Source organism: Phallusia mammillata, chromosome 4 (genome assembly GCF_965637545.1).
Source record: "Phallusia mammillata chromosome 4, kaPhaMamm4.hap1.1, whole genome shotgun sequence".
NCBI lineage: Eukaryota > Metazoa > Chordata > Ascidiacea > Phlebobranchia > Ascidiidae > Phallusia > Phallusia mammillata.
In genome coordinates, this window is record NC_137255.1 from 30,615,867 (window position 1) to 30,629,905 (window position 14,039).

The 14,039-nt window shown below is 40.1% G+C and overlaps 1 long non-coding RNA gene across 1 annotated transcript; it reads right to left on the reverse strand.

Moving 5' to 3' along the window:
- LOC145222534 (uncharacterized) lies at positions 1-1,361 on the reverse strand. Its single transcript, XR_013859359.1, has 3 exons — positions 1,269-1,361; positions 935-1,069; positions 1-60 (listed from the first exon to the last, which is right to left on the reverse strand). It is a non-coding gene; the product is annotated as an uncharacterized LOC145222534 (long non-coding RNA).
- Positions 1,362-14,039: the final 12,678 nt, after the last annotated feature.

Genomic DNA, 14,039 nt, shown 5'->3' on the forward strand with positions numbered 1-14,039 from the left:
TGGAGATGTGGAAGGGCGTATCAGATCTTGCTGTCGCACTTGGCAAGTGCAGGTAATGTCCTGTCAACAAAAATAAGTGGTTAGGAACTTGTGTTGGAATGTCGGTTGTGGAAAGTCATTAGGAGAAACCCGCAAGTGAATCGTTACTAGTTGCAAGATAATGCAGACATTCAACAGAAAAACAACAAATTCTACCAATTGCATGACAACACTAAACACCGACATATAACATGTAGAGTTTTTCTGTCAGGTGCGTTACATTACTGGTTGAACGCAAAAGGATATGGCGAAGTGGAGTTTAAGATAGGGCGTGTGCAATCCCACCAAAGGTTAGATTTTTGTAGCCTGTTCCTTGCCATATATTAGAATGCTTGGTGACCGGCTGATTCAGTATAACGCCTTCAATAGGCCAGCAGTACTATGATTTTTTCACATCGCTACTTCTTGTGCGTATTTTATACAGTGATTGTTTTCTGCAACTAAACTCATGAGTCCCAAAGCATGTGCTTGAGCAAGCGGAAATGGCAACAAGTTTTCTGAATTAAATCAATGCCAATCATTTTGCACTGGTAATTAATAATTCCAAAAATCGAAACGTTTCACACAAACAAAAACCAAAGCAGTTTCTTCAAACTACAAATCCACAAGAAAAAAATACTTTTTTCTGCATTTCAACAATGGCAATCAAGGTTGCTTTAGCGGCGATATTAAACAATAAAAGCTTGTTATAGTCACGTATTTGACAAAACCTCAACATTTTGTCACGAACAGTTACGAAGTAAAAAACTAGCGTTGTGGCACGGTTGCATAAAATCTCTCTATACTAAAACTCTTAGGTCTTATTGGCGTATATGAGGTGTTAACCAGCAGTAAAACGTGTTTGCAACGGTCTGTTGCGAAATAAACGAAACAGGTATGTCATTAACATCAGTACCTCAACACAGTATGTCTCCATTCGAGTGCTTCGCTTCGAGCCTTCGTCTCATCTCGAATGCCGCCAGGTGTCTCACCACAGCAAATATTGACTGCGAAGTTCCTGGGATCGTCCAAATGGCCCCGAAATGACGGTCTGCACAAACATAGTGTTAGTTACTGAAAGTACCACCGCAAAATATAGAACCCTAGATGAAATATAGAAGAATATAAGCAAGGCAATGAAACATTTTCGAATCCTCGCATTTTTTGCAGTTGCTGAAATGTTGCTTGCCACAAAAAGCGGAAAAAGCATTTTCTTGTTTGTGTTTCAAAAGAATTAACACAAAGCTCACGTCTCTTGGGCTCGACCAATCAATTCCAACTGGACCATGGAGAAGTAGAAGGGCAGATCAGGTCTTGCTGTCGCACTTGGTAAGCGCAGGTAACGTCCTGCCAACAAATATAAGTGGTTAGAAACGTGTGTGTTGGAATGTCGGTTGTGTAAAGTCATGCCTGAAACCCGCAAGTGACCGTTACCTGTTGCGGTTTGGCGGGTGCAAAATAATGCAGACAGACGCACAACATCAAATGACAAATTGTATGACAAAGTAATTAAAAATCTCAATAATCGAAACGTTTGACACAGAAAAAACAGGTGTTTTAGATATTAATCTAACTACAAAGCCACAAGAAAAAAATATATTATTCTGCATTTCAACAATGACAATTATTATGGCAATAAAGTTGCTTTAGCAGCGATATTTATCACTAAAAGCTTGTTTAAGTATCGTCTTTTACAAAACCCTGGCATCTTGTCACTAACAGTTACCAAATAAAAAGCTGCGTTGTGGCACGGCTACATCAAATCTCCCTAAGCCAAACATCGTAATATCTCTCTAACCTAAAATGTTAAACCTAGTTGGCCTGTGTGAGGTGCTGACCAGCAGTTAAGCTTGTTTGCACCGGTCTGTTGCGAAATAGACGAAATAGTTTTGCCATTACCATCAGTACCTCAACACTCTGTCCTTCATCCAACACAGTGCGACTGCATTCGAGTGCTTCGCTTCCGGCGTTTGTCTCATCTCGTATGCCACCAGGTGTCACACTAGAGCAAACGTAGACTGCGAAGTGCAACTAGCGAAAAATTGCGGTCTGATAAAAAGTGTTACTGAACGTATCACCCCAAAAATGAAATTCTGTGTGGAATATAGGGCAATATAAGCAAAGCAATAAAATTTTTGCGATACTTCGCTTGCTTTGCAGAAGCTCAAATGTTACTTTTGTAGCAAATTACACCAAAAAAAGTTGCTTTAATCCAACTAAATGCGGTAAATACATTTTTGTTGTTTGTGTTTTGAACGTATTGACACAAAGCTCACCCCTCTAGTAATCGACCAATCTAATACAACTGAAGCATGGAGAAGTAGAAGGGCAGATCAGGCCTTGCTGTCGCACTTGGCAAGTGCAGGTAATGTCCTGTCAACAAATATAAGTGGTTAGAAACGTGTATTTGAATGTCGGTTGTGTAAAGTCATCCCGGAAACCCATATGAACGTTACCAGTTGCCTATTGGCGGTTGCAAGATAATGCTGACGTCCAACAGAAAAATGACAAATTGTACAAATTGCATGACAACGCCAAACACGGACATATAACATTACATGTAGAGTTATTGTGTCTGGATCCTGGTTGAAAGGGAAGGACATTGCGAAGTGAAGTTTAAGATACGGCGTGTGCAATCCCACCACAGGTTAGATTTTTCTAGCCTATGCCTTGCCATATGTGGAAATGCTTGGTGATCGGCTGATTCGGTTCAACGCCTTCAATAAGCCTGCAGTTCAACGGTTTATTCACATCGCTACTTTCCCTTTGCTGATTTTATACTGTGATTGTTTGCTGGGAATAGCACCCATGTGTACCCAAGCATGTGCTTGTGCAAATTTGTAACGGTTCTGATCGGATTTGAAACGGAAGTGGCAACAAGTTTTTTGAATTGCAATCATTCCATTAATTTTGCATTGGTAATTGAAAATCCCAAAAATCAAAACTTTTCACACACAAAAACCTGTAGATTAAGATATAACTACAAAGCCACGAGGAAAAAAAACGTAATCAATAACATTTCAACAATGACAATCATTATAACAATAATATTGCTTTACAAGCGATATTTATCACTAACGGTTACCAAGTAAAAAAGCTGCGTTGTGGCACGGCTGCATAAAATCTCTCTAACCTAAAATGTTAAACCTAGTTGGCGTGTGTGAGGTGTTAACCAGCAGTTTTTGGAACGGTCTGTTGCGGTCTCTTTTTCTCCAAATAGTTATTCCATCAACATCAGTACCTCAATACTTTGTCCTTCATCCAACACAGTGCGTCTGCATTCGAGTGTTCGCTTCCGGCCTTTCTCACATCTCGTATGCCGCCAGGTGTCACACCAGAGCAATCATAGACTGCGAAGTTCCTAAGATCGTCGAACTAGCCCCGAAACTGCGGTCTGCACAAAAACAGTGTTAGTTACTGAACGTATCACCCCAAAATGCGGAACGCTACATGGAATATAGAGCAATAAAACTTTCGGGGTACCTCGCGGTCGCTTTTCTATCAAGTTGAACCCCAAAACAAATTTGCTTCAATGTCACAAAAAAGTTTAAAAACGTTTTTAATGTTTGTGTTTTAAACGTAAGATGATCATAAATTCATCAGCCCTTAAGTGCAAAATAATGCAGACGCCCAACAGAAAAATGACAAATTGTTCACATTGTATGACAAAACTAATGTAGAATTATTCTTTCTGTCGCATTACAAAAAAAAAACAAGGCATACTGGTTAAACGGGAAGGATATTGCCACGCGAAGTTTGAGGCGTGTGTAATCCCACCGCAGGATAGATTTTTTTAGCCTTTGCCTTGCCATAACTTATGTGGGGTGCTTGGTAATCAGCTGATTCGGTATAACGCCTATAATAAGTCTGCGTTATTATAACGTTTTCACATCGTTACGTCTTTCGCGCATTTTAAAACTGTGATTGTCCCTAAGCTTGTGCTTGTTCAAATTTGTAACGATATGCGGAACGCAACATGGAATATATGTGAGTGCAAGACAATACAGACGGCCAACAGACCTTCTATGACAGTGCGATGGCCTAACCGTCAACAAATCTAGCGACCTTTCGTCGTGGTTTCAGTGGCACGTTGTTATTTTGTTTGGCAAAATTGACAAAAGACGACATGCTCAAAATATTGCCTGTATATTTAAAACAAGCCTCATATAACTAAGCTTGCTTTATTATTAAGATAATGGGACAGTATACTTGAAAAAAGATGTTTTTGCACGTTGGTATAGTTATAAATTTGCCAGAGGAGCGTTGTAATGTACATGTAAACCATAAACCCAAACTCGGAAACAAGTGTTGTTTCTTTGTAAACAAATAGACTTGCCAAACACGGTTTATTTTGACTTTTCTCGGACATATTCTCGGACATATAATATAAATAAGAATCGTGTGCACGTGTTCATCTTCCACGCACGTGTTACTGAGATTTTTGGAAGTTTGTCCGAGCAGTTGAGAAGTGATATCAACTTTGCCAAACCCAAAAACTCTGCAAGCAACTATTGATCAAATACCGAGATTGCCTTCCTATTTCGTCACCCTAGCAATAAAGTGGCCCACAAACCAACAAACACATAATGGAGATCAAGTAGTGAAACCTAAAATAACCAAATAAAATGAAAACAGTAAACCACCTGCTTCTTCAAGACAGCTTTTCAGACAAGTTGTAAATTAAGCTAACGTGTGATGATTATCCGAATGAAGGCGCTGTGCACACCAGACGCGGTTGACGGTTGCCGCTAGCGATGCAGGCGCCAAACCAATCCGCAAAAGGTACCTTATTTTTCTACGTATTTTGCATCAAAAAAGTTTCTGCCAGCACATAAGTGTAATTGTAAATTGGTTGCGGTTTGGAAAGAACTGAATGATTGATAATTTCTTTACTAATTAGGAAATCAGCTTTCATTATTCACAAATTCCGCCATAAACACCACATGTGGTAGCCACGCGAGCCAAATGTCCGGTTTCAGTAAAAGTTTGTTTTGTTTGGCAACACCATAGAAATGCGTTTCTCATTTGAAGTGCCCTTGAACGGAAAAAATATAACTGTATTTTGGTCACCAAAAATGGGAACGCTATTAATGAATAAATTACGGCATTTTTCCGTTTCAGGAGGAACCAGTGATGAAAAACGTCATTATATTTTTCATCTTGTATTGTTTGCTGTCAACTTGAAAACCGCTTTTGGCAGCCCAATAACATAACTATTACGCTTATCACAGTGGCATATCGGACTGCCATAGCCGAAGAAAATGAAATGTATTCAAACTATAGTTACAGGCGGTTTCCTATAATTTCCGGTGCTGCCAAATGCATCACTAGTGAAAGTAGATTAATACAATTTGAGTTGGGTCGTATATATGCATCATGTTGAAATGTCAAACTATTAATGAGAGTTCAGTCACACACATTTACACCACAGCAAGATAACAGAAAAACAAGCATCCGTCTCTAGCACGTATTTATGAGACACACACGCACACTTACACCACTGAACTGCGCTTTTCAAGCCTTTCATCCCCGAGTTTGTGCCAACAAGCACCTAGATTCCTCAAGGCTTGTTACAAATTGTTGTTATCTGAGCGATTGCGAAATCCAATAAGTCACAGTTACCATCCGAAAATTGTGCCGAAAAACACAAAATGCGTCGTTGCAACGTTCCAATGACCACGATCTGTCAAACACTAATCTTACGCAATATTTATAGGGTTGGTTTCTTGTAGCAAACTTAAAAACGTTGAGGTTCAGTGAAATGGATATAAATTCTGGCACATTTTGGCAATACTAGTAATAAAATCAAACACAAACAGTACGCATTCCCTCAATGTATAACAATACCTTTTGCAATCACCAAAAAACGACATGACAAAACTAAACACGGACTTATAACATTACATATAGAGTTAGTTGTGGCTCCTGGTTACTATGGTTTGTCCAAATATTTACTGGAAACCGAAGAAAGTTCAACAGCACACATAAGTACTCAAGTTAAACAAAAACTTACTTCGCATCTTTTCTTCTCCACGATTCCTTCACTCAACCAAGTTCGCGCTTCTTTAGTCGACATCAAGCATTTGCAGCCAAATTTATAGGAAACTGCAAACCGCCATTTTGTTTCTCGCGCCACGACTGAGAGCTGAACGTTGCCTTTTTTCCCACCTCAGTGAAGAATTGAAAACACGTTTTCCTCCACGACGGTGCTACAATTCCTGTTTAAAAAGTTATTACTAATTGTAGAGAACAACTTGTTTAACACGTTGAATGCCAGATGTAAAATACGAAATGAAACAAGGTTGTTACTCGATGCCTGGAAGTGCCTTGTCACCGCTTTGTTTTCTCATAAATTATTTTAGGCATAAAACATATTTCAAGTTCTTCATAACTCTAATTTGAGCCTCTGAACATGGTGGCATTTATCGTGTATATGTTAGAAAGTTTAAGCTTGACCGCGGGACGCTTTCGAACAAGAAGGCAAACAAAGCAAATCATCGGATTTAAGTGTTTCGTTTATGTGCTGATTTGCTTGGTTAAGTCCATTTTCCACATAAATTGACATGGTGTCTCTCAACCTACCAAACCACATTGCCAACTATAGTGATTGTATTCCCTTATTCGTACTGTGAAGCGCTACATGAAAAGGCGATAGGGCGTGTGGTAAGCCTACGTGTTAACAATTTTTATCAAAACGAAAGATCTCATTAAAACACAACAATCAAGTAATAAGTTTCGTATGTGTTGCCCACATCTGTATTAGGAACCTGGAATACATGCAAATTTTCGCCCTCTAAATTGTAATTAATTGAGTCGGATTTGGTGATAAAGCAATTCCATAAAAGCAACATAGCGCCTAAGAAAGTTTTATGTCTGCAATAGTTAACCACCACAGCTTTGAACACCACAGGCATAACGCCAAACACATTCTTTCATTCAGGTTGATCAAGGAAGTTGGTCTGAAGAATGCAACTCGGTGCCACGATACGTCACTATCGCTAGAAAACACAGCGACACTTTATGGTGAGTTTTCACGCTAAATCATGTCACATTATTTCACGAATCTGATGAAAGCAGCAGCGTTTGACTCGTAAGTTTGGAACTCGGTTTTGTGTTGTAAAAACAGCATACATGAAACCAGTGTTTTTTTAAGGTGTTTTGAGGGACCGTTTCAAATTTCTCAGGGGTTTCCCAAAATTTGGACTTGTTTTTTTTGGTATTTAAATGAAAGACTTGCGGTCTCTTAAAACTACTTAGCGGTCACCCAAACCAAACCCTAAAAAACCCTGCATGAAACACCTAGCGCCTATTGCAAAAATAAAATCACACTTACACATTACAAACATAATTGCGCCACCCGGACAATTTAACTTTTATTTGTTTACTATCGAAACAGATTTACATGCGTGGTGATGTAAGCGCAAACTTTTCAGCTGTGAAACATGAAAGTAACGTATTGTATTGTGTTAATTCGGTAATGGCGCCTTCAATGGACCTGACGCATTGTGATTGAACTATTGTATTGTATTAATTTAAAAACATGGACATAAAAATGGTTCATAACAGTACAGAAACACTACACTAGTGCCACAGAATCGAAAAACAGCTGCAAAAACCTTGTGGTTAATATTACGCTAAATTGGAGACAAGATAAATTGGAGACAACAACAAAACACGCAGCAGCCGCACCCTTAAGACTATTTACAAATAACACGTGGCAGAGAATTTAGGGATCTCGTTGGAGAAGCGAGGGGCGCAAAACGCGATTGGGTGTGACAACGTAGGTGGTGTATAGATATTCAGTTTTACTGTTATTTGTGGTTACTAAATAAGCGCATCAGATAATTTCCCTCTTTAGAAACACACTTGCCATCCAGCAAGCCTAAAACCTGTCTGCCTTAAGTTAACTTCCTTAAAAACTTTCCACTGTAGACATACCTAATTAATCGAAGCCACGAATTTTCTATCAGGAAACGCGTCATCTCTATCAATCGAGAACGCGTAGTGAGTCGGCGATTGTTTGGGAATTCGCAAACTTTTGATGTGGAGCCATGAATCGATTTCAGCCAAGTAGACCTGATATATTAATAGACGGAGTTTCCCTGCGTGCTGAAAAGCAATGCATTATTTCAAAATTACCAAAACAACAATATGAGTCAAAACGTAGCGTGGCATGAAAGCTTAACGTTTATTTATCCTCGAAGCAATAGCTAATAACTTTACATTGATCTGAAGGCTAACCTGAACCCGAATTATAAAGAAAATACAAGGGGATATGCCTTTCCCATCGAAATAGTAAATATACGACACAACTGACCCCGAGTGTAAAGTCAGGCCCTAAACAAGCTCAAACTCGGCCCAAACCCGAAAAGTCGCGCAAAGTTTTAACCCAGGTGGCATAAATCAGGCTCAAAAGGATGACGTCACCAAACCCAAAAAACGGTAATGTAGTTAGAACATTATACACGGATCTGTTCATAAGTTGATTGAGAGAAATAACGGCCTAAATAGACTTTAGCATGTCGCATATTAGTCTATTTGGGCCGTTTTTGCACTCATTAAGATGTAGTTACCTCTGAAAAATGTCAAACTACCTATTTCGGATTAATTGTCCACAGGTTAAGAACAAATCAACAACAAGACAACAAGTAGAAATTTGGATTTAAAACCTAAAACATCCGACTTACATCAGGCGTGACGTTCCAACTGAGCTACACAGACTCGGTTAGGTTCCGTGCTGAAAATCGAATATACTTTTACATATTTACCCTGTAGAGTTCATATCGACCAACGATAACGTCACTCATACAAGGTGTAGGAAATTTTGAAGTTAACACGATGTAGAATTGTAACTAGATGCGGGGTAAGATAGGCATCTTAACTTTATTGGCGACGTCAATTTTGCAAGTCCATTGGATCGCACATTTGCAGTAAAACGAAGGAAAGGCCCACAATTGCACGCAATACCGCGCAGCAATGTTAAGGTTGGAGTTTAGCTGTTTGATTGATAACCACAGATGGAGAGTTGGGTTTATCACAAATACAGTTTCGAGGTTGCCCTGCGTTCGGCCGTTTCTACAAAAACAACTCGCACCATCTGTGAAAAGTATTAAATCAATGCTCCTTCAGCTCACACGGCAAACTCGGCGAACTTGCTAAACTGCACTTTGTCTCCACCAAGCGGAAAAACTTGTACGCAAATGAGGCAACAGCTCGTGATTGTAAAATGCGACGCCGTTATGTATCACGAATCACGATCATGTGAAACCGCCGTTCTGTCAGAGGGGCTTACTTCACGTGGTAAACACAAAGCAGTTCCAACTAAACATATTTAAAGTGTTAACGAAGTGGAACCAAACGATGTATCGCTAACAATCATATTAAACAATTTTAGGTGGTATTACTGAAATTTGTTATAGTTGACTGCACGAAACTCGGCACACAAAACGCTTTTCCGCAAAAGAAAGGGTTTTTCAAATCAGAGCAAGTTAATGTCAAAAAGCGAAAGGGAAAATGACTGAGCAAGCAAAGTGTAACTCTGATTTTTTTTTGATTGATAACAGTTGTGGCCTCCAGGTGCAAGCGATGCTACAGAGTTTGGTAGCAAAAAAACACGCAAATCAATTCGTTTGAGTCTGTTGGAGCAGAAAATGTGGGATAAAAAGTAGAAACGATCGAAATTATTTGCAAATGACACCGGGTTTAAGAAGTTATTTTTAATTTGTTTTGAAAAATAATTACCAGCTAAAAATAAAAAGACAATAAATTAACTGACAAAAAAGAAACCTTAGCGCAATTTTAAGTTAAAAGAGACTGACAAAAAGAAGTTGAATAAAAGAATAATTTGTTACCCGAAAAAAATTGCATGGAGTTTGTAAACACAATAGGATGACTAACGACACCCTGATTTTATTTTGTTTCACATTTAGTTACTCCCGTAAGACATTTTGTATATTGTGTATTACTACTAAGTGCAAGTACTTTTGCTACACTTTGTTGCTAAGTTATGTAAGGTTTTTGATATTAAAAAAAATATTAAAAATTAATAAAAGTTGTTGTATTTCATTTTTGGGTTATTATCCTCAAACCGGGAAATTTCCATTATAGTCGACAACAATCACGTTTTCCACGAAATCGTTTCAACTTTTAAAAGTTGGCAACATTCACCAATCTCAACTCGTAAACTTACTTGTGTTTTACAGAAACAGTTGCAGCATGTCCCTTAACTTTTGTTCCAACTTTCATGTTGCTTGAATCCATGTTGTGGCCTCCAAACTTGTTTGGTCCACACGTAACTAGCAGGTCTTAGGAGATTTAGCCCGTTTTGAATTGTTTTATTTATTGTCACACATCATACATGTAAATTTAAATCACGACCACAGAATCACATCAAACGGGTTTCCAAAAAATGTGACCTTTGGTGCACATATCTGTGTTTAAATAAAACACAGAAGTTACACGTTAACAAAAGCCACGGTATACATTTACATTTGGTCCAACAACTTTACACAATTATACAGACCAGTCAGAAGTAGAGTGTGAAGCGCTGTCGAACTGCCAACAGAAACAGGGCGCTGATTACGCACACGCTTTTTTACACGAGGCGAAACACGCTAAGGGCAAGAAACCAAATGTTTGTAAACACATGCAACACTGTCCGTAACATTCCGGCCCCAAATACTGACAAATCAACAAAGTATTTTACAACATACAAGGACAGTATTGACACCCGTAATACACACATTTTTTGCGGCAACAATCGAGACGAAAGCATTGCATTATGTGGCCGACATTAATACCGATGAACCAAAGCCACAGCGCGACAAAACAACTCAGCTCAAAAGCGAACGCAACAATTGCGTTTATACAAACTAAATCACTGAACCAAAATAGCCACTGCGGCTGAACAGACTACAATATCTTCAATCAAACTACAAGACAGTAAAAAATACATCAAAAGAAACAGTAGCAGCATGGAAAACAAATAGACAGAATACATGCACTGGGCTTACCACTTGCTAGTACAAGGCATACAATGCAGGATGTTTAACGTTCTTGAAAATATCAATAACAAATAACGTTCACCAAAAAACGCACAAATTACTCTGGCTCGAGAAAGCACAGTTTTCCAACGTCTCGAATAAGCGTTAAATTGGCCAATCGGGTGTGTTAAAATGCCTTAATCCACGTTGTCGAAACTCTTCACATATCTGCAGTTGATTCCATTCTCTAATACACTTCTGGAGCTCCTTGTCTGTGCCTGCGATAACTGTAGCGAGAGAGGCCGCTACATGATCCCCCCCTCCAGAAACTGACATAATAAAAATTAGAACATAAAACGCGACGGAGTGCGAATTTGACGCGTGGGTGTACGTTGGCCCGAAGGTAAAGTTTCTAGTTGGTGACCTGGTGGATCCGCCGGGCAGGGATGGGTTCGGGTGTGAGGAGTGGCGTAACGATCAGGTTGGACATCTGAGTTAAGGCGGCGGTAATCGCCGCAGGCGCGCCACCCACCGGACGACTTTGGAATCATGTGCACTAGCGAGGCCCATGGACTGGAAGAACGTCGAATAATCCCCAGTTGCAGCATGTTGTGAAATTCTTTTTTAGCGATGCTGAGTTTTTCGGGAGGGAGACGACGAGCGCGAGAGTGCACGGGTGGGCCGTTAGTGGGAATGAAATGCTGAACTCCATGCTTGGGAAGCGACTGTGAAAAGTGGAGAGTTGTTATTCCTGGGAACTCGGCCAATAGTCGAGCATAGACAGACTTGCCCGCGGAAACAGCATTCAGGTTCGGCGCTGATTGGGAGGCCTTGCCAAGTGCCACGCTGGAGAAAGTTTCGGCATTGATGAGGCGTCGGTGCTTGAGGTCAACTAAAAGGAATTTGCCCTCAGAAAGTCGGCGCCGAGCAGCGGTCGAGAAACTTTGACAAGGACAAATTTCCATTGAAATTTGCCGGAAAGGAAATGCATGGTTACTAGACGAAAACCGTACGTCGGGATATGGGTACCATTGGCAGCAACGAGGGTTTTGCCGGGAGTATTGGTGCGGCGCTCTAATCCCGTGGGAGGTATGACGCTGATCTCGGCGCCAGGATCAAGAAGAAAATTCCGACCAGCTGGTTGCCAATTGCGCCGGCCATCGTGGCAGTTAGGGATGGCCGGCCTCCTCGTTTTCCGGTTGTGTCAGTGCGCAAGAGTGACGACAATAACTTTGAGTCAGGCATTTGCTGTGATGAAGCTGATTGAGACTTCCTACCTCGTTTTTTATGCTGGTTGGGAGACATCGCATTGCGCCGAACGTTGGACAGTGCGGGTTCCGTAGGCACTGATTTCCCTGACCATATCGCATCAGCTTTGCAGGCCAAGAGCCGTGGATCGCTAATTTCCTCTCCGCTCAGGCGTGTGCGGATATACTCAGGCAATCGCCCCAAAAACAGTTGTTGGAAAACAAAACATTCCTTTGCATCGCCAAGTACTGCAAGCATGTTGCCGCAAATTTGCACAGTTTAAAATGAGCCATTTACCAAGTGTTGCCTAATTCCAGTGTTGTTAGCCTTGACATATCAAAACACCAAAGGCTTTTCGAAACCATTCTTTTTTTGTTCGAAACGTTTGAATTGGAAGAATACGTAGGTGAATAGCTGAGATCAGCCCTGGAGCGTTGATGCAGACCAGCGATCACGACACACTCATATAGAAATCATGGGGTGGGAATCGAACCCACGAAAGGGGTCTTTCCGGGACCCACTCTCTACCACCAGTCGAATTACAAGCACCGTTGCCTGCCTCGTATGCTCCACATGTCAGCTTCGCAGTAGAGAAACGGTAGATCGCAAGTAATCAATTATGCTTGGTGACGGGCTGAGCGCCTTCAATAGGCCTGATATACTATAATGAGAAAAATCCTACTTCCATGCTACCTGGATTAGCAATTGTGTTCTCAGTTCAGCACCTATTATTATGCTATTATATATACTTTATACGTGACAGCGTTTTACTTAATCATCGAAAGCCAACCAGCACTGTAAACCGGAACACGCGGGGTCAATCGGGTTCGATCGCAAAATCTCACAACTTTACCAAACCTAAACCGACGATGACGTCACACAAACAAATTTTGATTGACTTGTGGACAACAGTTGGGGACGTATGTCGCTAATGGCAACTGCTTACGTAAGACAAACGTCAATCTGTGACGTAAGGGTGGACGATTGAAGGAAGTTGCGCGGGAAGACAAGATTGAGAGGAAGTTGCCTCGTGTTTTTGTTGATGTTGTGAATTTAACGTATACTGCTGCCAGGTATTTCTCCTTACTAGAGAGCAAGTGGGTAAACTAGGTATTAAAACCACAAAGTAATGAAATGAGCATTTGCCGAAACGTTTAAACAATAAAGCATGTTGCTTTTGACATCTGTTTGGGCCGTTATTTTCATCGCTAAACTTATGAACAGATCCGTAAGTAGTGTTTCAAAGAAATATGTGTTATGAGTATTGACAGGTTGGCTGTAAACTTTGTGTTTTGGTCTTTTTAGCAGGTGAATTTAAAACGGGGACAAGTATTCTCTTCAGTTTGTCGCCAATTAAACGTTGCATAGTTTTTACTTAATGTTACTTTTTTGACTTTAACGTGATGGAGTTTTTGTTGTTAAAATTAAATTAAGCCGTTCGCAATTAACACTAGAGTTTGTGGATGTGAAGAAATATAAATCACTTCCTTTTGATTTATTTTTTCAGTGTTAAATTGTCTGTGTTGGTGAAAATAAAAGCATTAAATTATGTAACTATTATCTAATATTTTCAAAACAGTCACCGTTAAAAACATCTCAATTGGAGGAAGTTACGTAACTTTCTTTGTGATGCAAACAATGCCTGTTTAACTTCTATTCTTAAACAGAACGTAAACAATGCACTTCATTCTGCTTACAGTAGATTGTGATGTAACAGTTATAGCAGAGTTACTTGACAAGGCAGGACGTCTACATTTTCAACTGTATATTTTTGATTTTAGGACCCAGTGT